Below are 13,310 nucleotides of genomic sequence, written 5' to 3' on the forward strand. Positions count from 1 at the left end.
TTCGTCTCATTCTTCCTTTGTAGGGAGAACTCTCAATTTACCATTCAATATAAATTTATTCCCAGGTGAAGCATGATGCCGATTGTTTCAAAAAGTGTTCGACTTCCGTAGCAAACTACAGCAAACTAATAAAAAAAGTTGGCGCGTGATTCAAATGAGTTCAAAAATCATCCAGAATGAGGTGAGCACTGTTCAAACTTTATCGAAATCGATATATTATAATAAGCTTAAGCTTAAATCTGATCATTTAAGAAATAGACGGTGGTAAAATGTGTGTCATCTCCATTTTGTAAGTTTTCCGGTATGAAAAATATCGAAAGTGTTGGTTGTGGCCGTAATTATTATTGATTATGCAGGACGTAACATGTCAATCAAAGCACAGGCAGCCCAGACGTTGAATACGGTTAATACGTGACATTAGTATATACCACATAAGTGAATAGTGCTTTTCGCGTGCTCTGATTGGTTAACTCGGAGGTGATCAGCAAGTACTATTCACCTCTCCCAACGACTTCCAATTAAAATGGTTTTTTGACGCTTTTACATCTATCTTCCTAGAAATTTTTGTAAGTAATTTTAAATCAAACAACTGTCTACAGGGCTTAAGTTACACATACAACTTCAAATATTTGGCCACGAAACTTCCTCCTCTTCAGTCGCAATTTTGTGACAACATTTTGACTAAACTAGGGAAGAATTAAAGATTCCAGTTGTTGTGTTTTAACTATAAAAATTTTTACATGTATGGTCAAATCCTTTCTGATTCATCATCAACATTTACGAACGACAGTCACTTGATCAGACACCATTTCACAGTATCTTTATGAATATGTGTTGCTGACTGTGGCATATATTTTGTGTTTTCTTAGTGGGTCAATGGTCACTGTCTTAGGTTTGACAGGCTTTGACAAGAAATTCATCAGTTTTAAAACCTCTAGAGCTTGATGTATAACCCACGTTTTATCAGTTTTCTTCTGTAAATGAATGCGGGCATATGTGCGGTCAATCTACGCTTGTCTTGTTTCCTGCTTGTCACAGTTGTCAGCAGTGTTGTCAGTTCATTGGTGTGTTCACACTCTTGTCTGTCCCTTTCTTAACTCCTCCCCCCCCCCCCCATCCCCCCCACATGCCTTCAGAATTCCAATTATGAGTATCCCTGGGCCTTGCCTTTGGAATTCATGTTCAAAGAACCTCCCTTGCCCTTTGAATCCCAAAAACCCACCCGTGGTATATACTGTAGGTATGGATATTTTCTGGAATTGTGCATAGCTTGAAAGACCAATTTAGTCCATGTCAACTGAGCTACAATTGACTTTAAGGAAGTTCATGCAGAAATTTTCCAGTCAATAGATTTTTTTAACATTTTTGTTGCAACCAGATAATGAGTTACTTGTGTCAGAAATGCAAAAAAAAAAAAAAAATTGAGGGTCACCAACTTCATTTCAGGGATAAAGCATGTGGAAAACTACCCTGATTTTGAAGAATTGGCACATGTAATTTGGCATGGCTATGTACAGGGGCTTATAGTTAAAAAAATATCGAAGGTGAGTCAACAGAGGCAAACAATCATAGTAATATTTTGTAGAAGTGGGTCTGTTGTGTAAATTATTTCAAATGTTACCAATGTTTTCACAAAACTTAACCCTTCAAGAGGCATTTCAAACTGTCACACAGATAAATGAAGAGCTAAAAAGAATGGAACTTGATGGTGCATTTTGCAAAAAAATTCAAACTTTTAGTTGATAGATTTTCGGTAGAGAAAGTCGGTGGAGAAAATGATCCATCAAAAGAAAAATAGAGGTCACCAAACGTCCATTTTATTACTTAGCATGCGCTCTCACGCATCACGTGGCATGTGAATTTGCATGTGCAGTAAGGATGTGCAGAAACAATTAGCGCAAATGTCCTTAATAGATGATACTTAACAGTTACTGGAATGAGAATGACTCGCATACAATGTAAAACTTTAATATAATATGTGAGTTGATAATTATTGTACAAAGGGAAGGGGGCCAGGCTGATCCTTGGAGACTCAGGGGCAGCTTGTAGGGAAATAAAAAGTTTAACAGTGGGAAAAACCTGCAAAGATAAGTTGGAGAGAAAGCAGGAGCCCCTGGGGACAGAGTCTTACTGCGCCAATACCAAAGTTAGTTTGCTTGTGCGAGACAAAATTTTACATTCCTTACAGGGCTGTCATTAACTTTTGAGTCACCTGTAGCCTTGTTCTCCACAACGGTAGCAAACTTATAACTTTGTGGATGAATTCTATCAAGTTCACACAAAGCATCACACTCAGCTGTAACAGGTGTTGCAGGTTACAGCCCTTAATGACAGCCTTGCCTTAGATGAACAATGTATTTCAGGGAATGAAAGCTTCTTGATACTTTAAACGCAAATTAATTTTGTCTTTATCTCTATGCTTTAGCAACTACTATACAATCATAAATTATAGAAATAAGAAGTTAAAAGTCTGAAATCTCGAGAGTCAAAAAAGACTGCAGCAAAAAGAGACATTTATGTTGTTTTGTATGTGACAGGCTTTTAGCATGATGGGTGTCCAGGCGTTCTGGGGATGGCCATTTTCTAAAGAAAATTGATTTATTTTTCATATGTTGAGCAGGCCCAGTGGCACATTTTCAAATTCTGGCTAGAAGCCTGGTGAAAAATTCACGGACAAAACAAGATAATTGATTGTACTGTGCTAGAATCAAAATTCAGATACTTATTTTCTCACTTGTATGAAGCTAAATGAATATGGATTAGTTCAGTCTCCAAGCTTCGCCTGTAACCTGTAAATTAACTACTTCAACATACGTCTGAACTATTTATAGAGTCTACCGACATATAAGAAATAATTATATTTTGCAAGGCAAGTTGTTTGCACTGCTAGAAAGAGCCACTTATAACATTCACTTGTTTCTAAAATTATTTATTAAATAATATTCTTTTTGATTTACCTATAGATGGATGTATTTCATTTCAGTTCCCATCACCATAATGATGATTGCTGTTAAGTTTACAATGAAGAATTCAGTGAGAACACTTGCCCAGGTATGAAAATGTTTAATATTTTTTTAGTCAGAAAAATATATCCATGGATACATCTGTACATTACAATAATTGTATATTGTAGTCACCGGCTACTTCTTGTGCAGCTGCATGTCATGTAGGGTACTTTTCCAATATTATTTCTATTCAGTTTTTTCTCACCAACAGAATGATCTGATCTTTTTGAGGAAATAGATGATCAGGTGAAAAACTTAGAAATGGTGTGGTGAAAAAACAGTGCGGCTGTCATTTCAAAATTTGACACCAGCAATTTTTGTTGGAAATTTAATATGTATCGGATTTGCTGGCATGTGCACATTTTCCGCGATATAGGGTGAGGCAATAGACTATGCTGTCTTTTATTACCACCGTTGAGATGCCATAAAGGCAAACAGGTAAACCATTTTATAAATGAGCTGCTTGAGTTTTGAATGCCATGATAAAACAATTGGCTTACAGTTTAGCTGAATTGGCCACAAATTTACTTAGCCCTTTGTGCGTGCAGAATGCGAATCCAGTCTTTGGACTTTTCGAATATGGAACAAAAGGTCAAAATATAGAAGTAGAAATGAAATGAGATTGCTGATTTTGTAGTCATTGTGATACTTCCTGTATGTGACAGGAAAGATATCACTGGAAGTTCCCTCAATTCTTTAACTATGATAGACCTGATTTATCTGCAGCTCTTTCTATATGAAAACTAAAACAATCTTGATGTTGAAAGTTGCTTCTTAAAATTGCATAATTGAAAATGTGACATTAAAACTTCAGTTGATTGATTCATACATTGTGGGAGGTGCGGTGTTCACATGGTTAGTGTGCTTGACTTCAGAGTGGGCGGTCCGGGTTCTGAAGTCCTGGCTGGGGACATTGCGTTGTGTTCTTGGGCAAGACACTTTACTCTCACAGTATCTCTCTCCACCCAGGTGTATAAATGGGTACTGGCGAATTTAATGCTGGGGGTAACCCTGCGATGGACTAGCATCCCATCCAGGGGGGAGTAGAAATATACCTAGTTGCTTCATGCTACTGAAACCGGGATAAGTTCTTGCCTGATGAGCCACTTGGCTCGTATGTAGACTTTACCTTACCACATTATTACAGTTCAATCAAGTAGAATTGCAAGCCAAACATGATGCTGCAATTTAACTAGTATGCATTAATTATTTTATAATCTATAATAATAATCTATAATCTATGTGAATTTTCATAGAAACTCATCTTGCAATGAGTGAGTTTTCAATAAACTCTTGTTTAAATACACACTTTTAGGTGCTAAAAATTGTTCCAGAATACACCTCAGTGCACACAGATTTTCAAAAATTTCAAGAGCTAGCACCCATCCCCCCAGAAGGGTAACATACCCACTACCCTACTCTTCTCTACATTGCCGCCTTTATTGCGAACCAATAGTGCACACCTAGTTTATGATTTCCTCCTACTACTTTATTGTAATTTGAAAACCCTCTGGCTGGTACTTCAGTGAATGAGTGAACTTTCTGATACAGCTCAACAAGTGGACGATAATTGTTCAAAATGTTTTCCACGGGCAGGTGTAAACTGTTTATTTTATAGATACCAGGGCTTGAAGGTAACTTTATAGTCCACTTGCATAGTTTTGCTAGTAAGTTTTTTTTTTTTCTACTAGCATACTGGTGAGACCACTAGCAAATTCCTTACAAATGTTTGGGAGACATGGATGATTCTAAATTGCAAACGTTTGCTAGAGGATATTTTTCTCACCCGCAGATTATCAAAATCACTTGCATTTTGCAAGTTTGTGAGCATTTATTTTGAGCCCTGGATACTGCGGTTTTAAAATGGAAAATCGATTGACATTTTATCACTCTGCGGTGTGCTTGGGAAACCCATTCACAACTAAAACGACAGTTTTAACTTGCTTGTGTTTAGAATGGAGTGCTTTTCGTAGCTTTTCAAATGCTAGGTGACCTTCTAGGTCATCCATCAATGATGCTAACAGGTGCCTTTTAAAAATGTTTACCATACATGGCAACAATGATGCTGCATGTATGCCCTAGCCTAATATAAACTCAATCAAAAGGTCATGCAACTGATGGCAGTAGGAATTTTGGTTATCTTGGTTCCTCTCTCTTCTTTATTTTTTGAGAAAATGCTGTCAACTACGCAATGTCTCATTTTGTTTTCTTTAGTGTGTTTTGGTTTTCTTTCTCTGCAGTAAATGAGTTGTGTGAGTCATAGAAAGAGGCAAATCTTTATCTTGTCTCTGCCATGGTGGAAATCACGATATGGTTTTGTTTACTTGCAAGTTTTTGTCATTCGCGTTTGTGATTGGGTAAATGATGTTTTTTTTTTTCGCTTGTGAATGTTCGTAATTCTCACTTTCTATATTGGCTATTGATTTCACATATCTTTTTGCTTTTTTTTGCAATCAAGTCTTGGTATCTATAAAAAAAAAAAAACATTTTCATAACCATGTTAGCACTTGCTAAGGAATGATGGATTGTAATGGGGCACAATTTTTTGTTAATGAAAACTATCCCATATCATTTGAATTGAAAGTGTGTACACAGGTGGCAGGAGCAAAAAGAAGAAAGGTACATGTAACTGATTTGAAGCAAACAAAATGTTGACTTTGAAGTCACACACTGAGGGATGGCTGTCTCTATAACAGAGAGTTTGAGAATGACATGTACAGCAAATAGAGAATAATTTGCCTGTGACTTCACTTCATTTTTCTCTAATCCTACATCAATCCATCTAAAAATGGTACCAAAATGAATCTCCTGATCAAAGCAAAAAATTCAAATATTCTCCTTTTAGTCAAAAGTGTATGAGCTGCAAGACACACAGCAAACATTTTTGCATTTGCTAGAAATATCATTCTTTTTCTTAATTGTGATACGATAACTTGTAATGTAAACTTCAGAACTGTAGTAGACTTCCTCAAATAATGTCACATGTAATATTTAACTTGCATACTAAAGTAGTATTTGGGTATAATCATCCTCCCCCCACTGAGTAACTTTGACTAGCCTGATATTCCAATTGCTTTCAATAACACCCAGCACCTATCAGAGCTCTGGCAGGTATTCTCCGAGTTGTGAATGACAGCCATGAAGTCACCAGCTGTTAAAAATCAGCCTCCTTGAGGACATTGCCCTGGGTCTCTCTCATTTCCTTCTGACAGCTGTTGTACCAGAGCAGCCACTCACTTCAAATTCTGATAGTAAAAGTTGAGACAGGCCTTGTTAGAGAAAAGTGTCTTAACCAGGAACATTGGCCAGGTTTCTTGGGTTAGTAATCAGTGAGCACACCATGCCAGCCATTAATCATTTGATCTAAATCTTTCTGACCAGTCTTTCTCTTTTTCAGGTGGATACTAATCAGGACAAAACGAGAGGAGAATAAACTCATAATTGATGATTTTGTTGCAATCCAGAACCCAGGTAAATAACTGTGATCTTTTGCATTGATTTACCCGAAACGTAACATGGGTCAGATTCTCTGTTATTCTCCTGAAGTGGCATTTCCTCCTGGGAATTTACCTGATTGTTATCCCCAAATCACAAGTACAATAATTTACTTCATCCTTTCTAGATTTTCCGAAGATTTCCGACCACTTTCCGGAGATTTCCGAAGATTCTCCAAAACCTTTCCGAAGGCCACACGAACGTTTCAGAACATTGTCCGAAAATTTCCGAAAATTGCTAAGGATTTTCGAAGATAAACGTCGATTCCGAAGACTTCCAAAAATGTTCCGACTATACACCAACAAATTTTAAGTAAAGTCAGTAAAGGGTCGAACATGACATCAGGTATTACCCCATCGATATCATCACTGTGAAATTATCGTAATCAAGTCTCTTGTAATTTTACACGTGCAAAATTACGGTTTTTCCATGCCTGGTCCAGGGCTGGAAATCCTTGTAAAACACCTCTGTCAGTTTATAGTACGCTGGACAAAACTGCTCTGGATCGATGTTTTGACAGCAAAAAATTAAAACAAACATAGTGACACAAATAATTTTGCGATTGTCTTAAACTTTACTAAATTCAACACACGGAAACTTATTTTTACTGGATCACGCAAGAAAGGCTTGCGTCACACCTTGTCCAAATTTGGTAACTGAGTCACAAAAGTATTCAAAATCAAGTGATTTCTGAGAAAAATGAGTCACATTTGGAGTGTTGTTTTGCGAAGAAACTCTTTACGTGCCGCCAGGTGGATTTTTTTGTCACGATTTTGTGAAGTCTTAAAACTGTTCTTGCCGCTAGATCGGTCTTGCGCCTGTTTTGAATATGGCTGCCTTTATCGCGCTTCGTACAAGTCACAATTGGACAGAATACTGCTGTGTTAAGGCGTTGTCAGCCAAGAACATCAGGCACTGCTATTTGTGCTTTTAGGAAAGTTTACGGACCTGTTTCTGGGCCCATCTACCAGTAACTTGCCATTTTCTCGGATTTTCTTACATGACAGCTTGAAATGACTTTGTTTGGTTTTCTTTGTGGCCCTTCAGTAATAGCACCACAACCTGAATCTTTGATTCTCAAAACCGCTGATGCATCACAGGATTATAGTGCTGTTTAAATGGATTATGGCTCCTTCCTCGCGTCATCTCGTCGATTCATGAAAACATCCACAAACACGTATCAATGTTCTTCACACAACAACACTGGTCTAACACTACGATGTCGATGTAAACCATAACAATTTTATCTTAGAAACCGCGCAATTCCGTACTTTTGTGATTCAGTCCGCAAATTTAGACACACTGTAACGCAAGCCTTCCTTGCGTGATCTATATGAAATAATTTTCCACGTGTGGAATTTAGTAAGTTTTAAGACAATCATAAAATTATTTGCATCGCTTTGCTTGTTTTACTTTTTTGTTGTAAAACGTCGATCCAGAACAGTTTTGTCTAGGGTACTATAGTAAATAACTATAACTATAAATCAGAGGTATGGCTGCGATTGAATCTCGTTTTCGTTCATTTTTCTTATGATAACATAACTGTGGAGAAAATGCGTGGAAAGCTGTTAAAAATATAGAATTATGGGATCTTTTCCGCGTTCTGGCCGCGCGTAAATTGGAGCGAGAACAAAGACTCGACGAAGCAAGGGATGGTGGGGCGAGAGAGGGAACGCTCGTTTGCAAACCCCTTGATTTTGAAAAACCCTCACTGGTTTTCACGGTTGAGTTTATTTATTGAGCGACAAATTTGTCACCGAACTTTAAAAAGTCATAATTGTGAGCTAAATGTATCTACGTACTCGTTTGGAGGACAATAAGTCAAATTAATAAGATCAGCTTTTCCTGTGGTTTGGCTTTCCCTGTCTCGCCACACCACCCCCTGCTTCGTCGATTTTTTGCTCTTGCTCCAATTTACGCGCGGCCAAAATGCAGAAAAGCTCTTCGTACGGGAACGCTTGCTACGCAGGCTATGTTCTCTTGGTCACGTGACATACCAAACGCGATTGCCGTTCGAGAATGTAATGAAAGTTTTCATATAATTTAGGAACTATAGATCCTATTGTGAACACGAAATAATCTTCCAAAGTGGATATTTTGGTAACCTTGCTTACCTTGCTGTCAAATAATTATAAATTTTAGTCCAAGGGAACCTTTCATATCTTCGTTTACAACCTTGACTGACTTGACTTGACTTTACTTGTAGTCAGTCCGAGAAATTACTATACAACCACGGACAGTTCCTCTTTGTTTGTTTTGCTTATATCCTTTGCCTTCTATCTAAATTTTGAAAGGGGTTACAAACAGTAAAAAAAAAAGAAATAAAATAAAAACGTCAAAAAGGAAAAACGAAAAAAAAAAAAAAAGAAAAATATTAAACTTTAAGGTGAAAAGCTGTTAAAATTGAGTCTTAACGTTTTCGATCTGTTTGATCATCATCAGAGTCACTTTTATTGGCGAAATGTATATATGAAAAAAAAAATGGTTCCGAGCCGTTATGGAACCTGCGGTCGATTAGAACTCTTGATCGAGGAGCGACGTTGATCTCCACTACACCACGCGGTACTCTTTTACAAGAGCTGATAAAAAATAATCAAATATTACGGCTTCTGCCTGTTTTACATTTGAATACTGCTAGATTTTTGTGAATATGTTATTGATATATTATAAGTTTTCAAAATTCAGAACAAAGCAAATTTTGCCTTAGGTTATGTGTTTGTGATCTAACACAGTTTTGCGGCTTTTGACTGGCACGATCGGAAATGGAACCTTCCCGTTCGTCGCCTGTCGTGACACTTCCGATCATTTATCGACATGTAGATGACAAGCTAGCGCATGAGAGATCGGTGCACCCGATCCGACAATATAAACGATAGTTTAAACTGCTGTCATTAAAAGGAGAGGACCTTTTCTTTAGAGAAGCAGTTACTAAGGAGGCTTTTCTTCCGGAGCGTTTCAGTTAATTTTGGTGGGTGGGACGGGGTCGGAGAGAAATAAATAACGAGCATCCTTTTCTCAGAGGATTTGTTTAATCTATAAATGTGAGAATTACAACAGATTTATACACCCTTCATCATTTCTTTTTCTGGTTGGTGGAATTCGTGAAAAAAAAAATGTATTTACTAGTCAGAGCTTAGGGACCTTTTTTTGAAGTCACGTGACAATCCAGAGGTGATTGGCGTTTGACAAAGTGTTCGAGTCAATGTTTTGGTATTTTGTTACCCTTGCTTCCTCTAGCATTTTGCCTTGGTGATAGAATACTATGTCTATTCAATGCCTCGACGCGGATTTATACTTGGAAGTCAGTCCGTTCTTTAAGAATTTTAAGAGGTCAAAACGGGGAACAGGCGCGTCCAAAAACAAAACAAGAAGGGAAAAAAAGTTCTGATCCCATTATCGAAGCTGTGTTCATCTGGACTGTGAGCGGGAATGATCTCCACTACATCACGCAATGCGCATGTAGAATCAAGTTGCGTTGTCTTTTTTTGGCTTCATTTATTACTGCAAGATAGCTGTTTAGGTATGATGATATCATAAAAGTGATAATCAGAATTCAGAGTCAAAGGTAAATGTTGCCGTTACGTAAATTATGCGTGTTTGTGTCAACAAAATTACGAGGTCTTTAAAAAGGTATGATCAGAAAAAAAACATTCATCCACGCTTTTCACGAAACTTTCGAGTCACATGTAGGTGACAATGGCATCCTTTATGCCTGTGCTTTTGCTACTGTCTACTTTCCCCGTTTCTATGTCAAGTATTTCGCTTTTATGAGCTGCTTGTAGCCCGACGCTTTCGAATTCGCTTTTTTTGACTTTTGTGAGTTGAAGTTAAATGGGCGTATTTTGTTTAGTGGGGGTTGCAGAGGGGGGGGGGGGGGGTGGTGAGGGGGTCAAAATTAAAAGGCAAATCCACATTAGCTATGCGACTGCCGAATGTTCATCCGACCGATCATGGATTCTAAACTTCACTTCAGTTTGTTTTTTAATATAAGTTTAACAAACAAGCATGGACCAGTACTTTAATCTGTGATTGTGATTCATTCTCCGGTACAGCTTTGCCTATTGGAACGAGCTACTTTATTCATGGTTCTTAAGACAATAGATCAGGTCATAAGTATACCACCAGCCCTAAAATAAAAGAAATATCGAGCGAGTATAGCGATTACATTGGCCCAATGAAAATAGAGCCGTTATAGAAAGATAGTGTCTTGCGGGGTGTCTCGAGCTTCGTCGAACGAGTTCTCGTGTGTGCTTCCCTTTATGTTGAGCTGTTTCTCCTTGATATTTTGTGAATTAATAGGTTTTAGAGGTATTTCCGAAACGGAACTGTGTTACAATAAATACAAAAGAAGCTACGGACGGGCAAAACTTGAAGAAGATTGAAACGGATTGCGATATAGGTTTTTGAAAACTGTTAGGCTGAACAGTTATGTCTTTTTGTTTTGTCACTTTTAATTTTAACGCCCAGGAATTTGTTTGTAATGAGTCTATGGTTTGGTCAGTTGTATCCATAAAAGTAATTTCTTCGCTAACATTAAGAGTCATCGCGAGTATTTGCAAAACTTATTAAAATAGACTAAACTCTGTTGTGACACAGTCCCTGTATATGTCTTCTGTCCTTTGGTCGTAATGGAACGACAAATTATTCGTAAAATGGTGATAGGCAATATAATTGCTGTAACTGAATGCTGATAAATTGTTTTTATTTATTCCAGGTAGGACGCTTTTTCAGTCTCGAAGAGTAGCTGAGGCCTGGATGGACTGTTAATAACCTGAAGATGAATTAATCATACACTATGGATGATGTCTGAGAGGGACTAGCCAATAGGTTTTATATTTCTACCGAATAGTGTATGTACCAGTGACAGGTTAGATATCTCTTACTTCTAAGAAAGAGTTTTTGGAATCGGACTGTGTTGGAAAGAGTATTTCAAAGGAGTCATGACGCGATAGTCAAATTGTCTACCAGAAGGTAACTTGAACACGTCGGTTTATAATCACCATTTAGGAATCAGGATGGTTAGGACTGGGAAAGATTACGGCCGATAATATTTCAAATGTCTCACCGTCACGCAACGCTACACCCTCGTGAGAAAGGGCCCTCTCTGCCGAGAGCGAAGCGTTGCGTGACAGAGAAGTGCCCAGAAAGGGGGTTTTCACTGGCTCTGTGTGATGAATTAATAGGGAGTTCAAGGAAACCACGACGGCAACGGCAACGGCAACCTCACTGAACAAAAGGTTCAATGAGCAGAAAAGTGGCTGTGGACGTGCGTTATAATTCTTGGTACATTTCTTTGCTGTCCGCTGCAAAACAACGTGAAATGACCGAATTCTGCGTTGTCTGGAGAACGTAAACCACGACAGCTAATTTTTAAAATTGTTATTTCGAATTTATCGATGTGTCCTAGATTCAGTTTCGTGATAGCTTTGATAGCGATAAACAAAGTAAATGATTTCAGGGTGCCGCGAGATTCGTAAACTCATTTTTCAATCGACTTTGTCGTCGGCGTCGCCGTCGTGGTTTCTTAAGCTCCCTAATTTTGGTTTCTAATACGCGGCAAGGAACGACGAAACATTACCTCAACAAACGCAAATGTTTACGATCTGGAAACCCCGCGAACTTCAAAGTCATTCAAATTGTTTATTCCAATAACAATACATATGGTAATTTTATGGAATGTTATTCTGTGATCATTACAATTTACATGTTTCTGCTGTTGTTCACGTACAGCGAGGCCAGCTTAATATCCTTCAATCTTTTGTACATAATTTCTGCAGTAAATCGCCGAATGGAAGTTTCTAAGTTTATTCAATGGCAGTTATGTGTTGCAAGGATTTTTAAATCTTCTAACAACGTCTAATAATTATTCGTGAACTTTGTAGTTATCAAAGGGAAACAATGGCGCTATGTAGTTCCACATATTGTTAATATCGCGGTAATTCAAGAGGATCGAAGCCATTAGAGGAAAATGACACAAGGTTCGTAAATGAAGGTTTTATTATGATCACATCTTCAGAATATAGCGGAGGTAATTAAGACAAAGAGCTTCGGACTTAGCTTTAACTGCGATAAACGAGTACACTGTTGTACTGTTGTACTGTATATTAATCTTTATTTTGTGTATTGTACGCGAAAGATTTGTATTGTAATTTAATCTTTATTGATTTGTCTGTTGTAGTATTACAAAATAAATAGATTTTATCATGTTACAAACTTGTGTCAATTTACTGAAAAACATTCTTGCAAGACTCTTGCAGATGCCGTACAATCTTGGAAGGACTAGCATTACTTTTACACTTATAGCAAGAGTTTGGTGCTCCCATCCTTGTGGTACAGTAAGCTTTAATACGCATGCGTAGGAGGTGAGTGTTCAAGTTACAACCTAACGTACTGTATCTCGTACATTTTAAGTAACCGATAGCTTCGTATAACGTCAACCCGAAGTTTAAACCGAAGTTCAAACTTCCGGTTCCCCGACACGGAGGTATCAGCTACTTGTATGTCGTGACTGCAAGGAACCGATAACTTCGTGTCGAGTAACCCGAAGTTTAAACCGAACTTCGGTTTACCCGACACGAAGTTATCAGTTACTTACAGTCACGACATACAAGTAACTGATACCTCCGTGTCGGGGAACCGGAAGTTTGAACTTCGGTTTAAACTTCGGGTTACCCGACACGAAGCTATCGGTTACTTACAGTCAGGACATACAGTACATCAGTGTAACTGGGAAACTCATCTAATACACATGCGTATTAGAGGCTACTGTACCACAAGGATGGTAGCACCAAACTCTCGCTATAAGTATAA

General features: G+C 37.9%; 1 protein-coding gene and 1 long non-coding RNA gene across 3 annotated transcripts in view; both read left to right on the forward strand.

The window, feature by feature from the left end:
• On the forward strand, positions 1-12,534 carry LOC145469835 (uncharacterized). 2 transcript variants are annotated; one of them, XR_014042379.1, is made up of 4 exons: positions 1-181; positions 2,964-3,051; positions 6,403-6,476; positions 11,215-12,534. It is a non-coding gene; the product is annotated as an uncharacterized LOC145469835 (long non-coding RNA). The 2 variants fall into 2 exon arrangements; XR_014042380.1 differs by having other exon boundaries at positions 2,984-3,051.
• The window catches only part of LOC145469714 (E3 ubiquitin-protein ligase TRIM45-like), a 322,349-nt gene that overhangs the window by 11,403 nt on the left and 297,636 nt on the right, over positions 1-13,310 (forward strand). The window lies entirely within an intron of this gene.

The sequence above is a fragment of the Orbicella franksi genome, chromosome 15 (genome assembly GCF_964199315.1).
Source record: "Orbicella franksi chromosome 15, jaOrbFran1.1, whole genome shotgun sequence".
Taxonomy (NCBI): domain Eukaryota; kingdom Metazoa; phylum Cnidaria; class Anthozoa; order Scleractinia; family Merulinidae; genus Orbicella; species Orbicella franksi.